This window comes from Somniosus microcephalus, chromosome 4 (assembly GCF_052327205.1).
Source record: "Somniosus microcephalus isolate GS21.2 chromosome 4, FLI_Smic_1.0, whole genome shotgun sequence".
Lineage (NCBI taxonomy): Eukaryota > Metazoa > Chordata > Chondrichthyes > Squaliformes > Somniosidae > Somniosus > Somniosus microcephalus.
The window spans coordinates 351,260,765-351,263,273 of NC_140990.1; the positions used below are offsets into that span (position 1 = coordinate 351,260,765).

Sequence of the window (2,509 nt, forward strand, 5' to 3'; positions counted from 1 at the left end):
AATAGATTGGGAGAGGGGGAAGTACAGAGAGACCTGGGTGTTCTTGTACACCAGTCACTGAAGGCGAGCATGCAGGTGCAACAGGCGGTCAAGAAGGCAAACGGTATGCTGGCCTTCATAGCAAAAGGGTTAGAATACAGGAACAGGGATACCTTGCTGCAGCTGTACAGGGCACTGGTGAGACCACACCTCGAGTACTGTGTACAGTTTTGGTCGCCTCATCTGAGGAAGGATGTTCTTGCCATGGAGGGGGTGCAGCGGCGATTCACCAGGCTGATACCAGGAATGGCGGGAATGACCTATGAGGAGAGACTATGTAGTTTAGGGATGTACACACTGGAGTTTAGGAGATTGAGAGGGGACCTCATAGAAGTGTATAAAATTCTGACAGGTCTAGACAGACTGGATGCAGAAGGAATGTTTCCCTTGGCGGGTGAGAACAGAACTAGAGGACATAATTTAAGGATAAGGGCTAAACCATTTAGGACAGAGATGAGGGGGAATTTCTTCACTCAGAGAGTGGTGAACCTGTGGAACTCATTGCCACAGAGGGCAGTGTACGCCAGCTCATTAAATATATTTAAGAGGGAATTAGATATATTTCTACGGGCAAAAGGGGTTAAGGGTTACGGAGAGAAGGCGGGGACGGGATACTGAATTAAAGGATCAGCCATGATCTCATTAAATGGCGGAGCAGGCACGAAGGGCCGAATGGCCTACTCCTGCTCCTATCTTCTATGTATCTATGTATCTATGGTTTCTCATCAGTGTGAACTCGCTGGTGTCTCACCAGGTGGGATGACAGAGTGAATCCCTTCCCACACACGGAGCAGGTGAACAGCTTCTCCCCAGTGTGAGTACGCTGGTGTGTTGTCAAATTTCTGGAGCTTTTAAACCTCTTCCCACAGTCAGAACATTTAAACGGCCTCTCTCCAGTGTGAACTCGCTGGTGTTCGAGCAGAGTTGAGGACTGAGTGAATCCCATCCCACACACAGAGCAGGTGAACGGCCTCTCCCCAGTGTGAACTCGCTGGTGTATCTGGAGCTTGGATGACTCTGCAAATCCATTCCCACACACGGAGCAGGAGAACGGTTTTTCCCCAGTGTGAACTCGCTGGTGTCTATGGAGGCTGGATGACTGAGTGAATCCCTTCCCACATTCAATACACGTGAACGGCCTCTCCCCAGTGTGAACTCGCTGGTGTATCTGGAGCTTGGATAACTCTGCGAATCTCTTCTCACACACGGAGCAGGTGAACGGCCTCTCCCCAGTATGAACTCGCTGGTGTGTCAACAGGTGGGAGAACTGAGTGAATCCCTTCCCACACTCGGAGCAGGTGAACGGCCTCTCCCCGGTGTGACTGCATCGATGAGATTCCAGCTGGGATGGGCAATCGAATCCCTTCCAACAGTCCCCACATTTCCACCGTTTCTCCGTGGTACGGGTGTCCTTGAGTCTCTCCAGGTTGGACGATCAGTTGAAGCCTCGTCCACACACAGAACACGTGTACGGTTTCTCCCCGCTGTGAATGGTGCGATGTTTTTTCAGGCTGTGTAACTGGTTAAACCTCTTTCCACAGTCAGTGCACTGGAACACTCTCACTCGGGTGTGTGTTTTCCAGTCACACGGATGTTTGAAATCTTTTCCCGCAGACAGAACAGACAAACATTTGTCCTTCCATATTCAAAGGTCAATGATATTCAGGTCCTGATGAATGGAGTGACTCTGTCAGATCTTGATGTGATGTTTGGTTTGAGTTTCCCATCTGCAAATCCTCCCCTTCTCACACCCTGTAAAAGGAGTTTACAAAAGTCATCACTGTAAATACAGGATAGAAATTCAGAACAGGCAATTCTAGTTTCTGTGGAACATTCTTTCCTCTCTTGTTTCCCCAAAGCTGTAAATCCCCGTCCCACACACTCTCCCTCCTCCCTGTGCTGAAATCCAAACCCGTCGCACCATCTCCAACTTTTCTTTCCTCCACTCCCAGTCTTCTCTCTCCCTCTACTCTGGTTGGGATCAGTTCTACACCCACTGTGTGCAGAGTGAGAATAAAATCAATGAGTCAATGATTGTCTCTCCTGGTCACGGGGACCCAGAAGCCCTGCCCACACCCTGTTCCTGTACAAAGATGGCCACGCATGCACCGTGCTGCAGGTGGAACTGGTCTGTCTTTCCTCCACCAAGATGGCGGCACATAACCCGGGCCTGTCACTGAGAAATAGCCTCACAGCTGCCGTCCGGTGGAACATAGACCGGGCTGCTGGATCTCATTCGGGCCTGAGGCCGTTTTCCAACTTTATAAACCCTGCGGCATGGCCTACCCGCAGTTTATTAATCTCCCGACCCCGCTCCCACCGACCAGCAGCTCCGCCCGGTGACCGCGCGGGGCTTTCTTTGTAAAGTCGGTGAGGGACACGTGACCTGGGCCCAGGGCCTGATTGATGGGAGCTTCCGACCAATAGGGAGCGAGCGGGGCGGGGCTGGAGCAGCGAGCCGGCGGCGGGT

The 2,509-nt window shown here is 51.6% G+C and overlaps 1 pseudogene; it reads right to left on the reverse strand.

Moving 5' to 3' along the window:
- Nucleotides 1-751: 751 nt before the first annotated feature.
- On the reverse strand, nucleotides 752-2,275 carry LOC147120763 (uncharacterized; annotated as a pseudogene).
- Nucleotides 2,276-2,509: the final 234 nt, after the last annotated feature.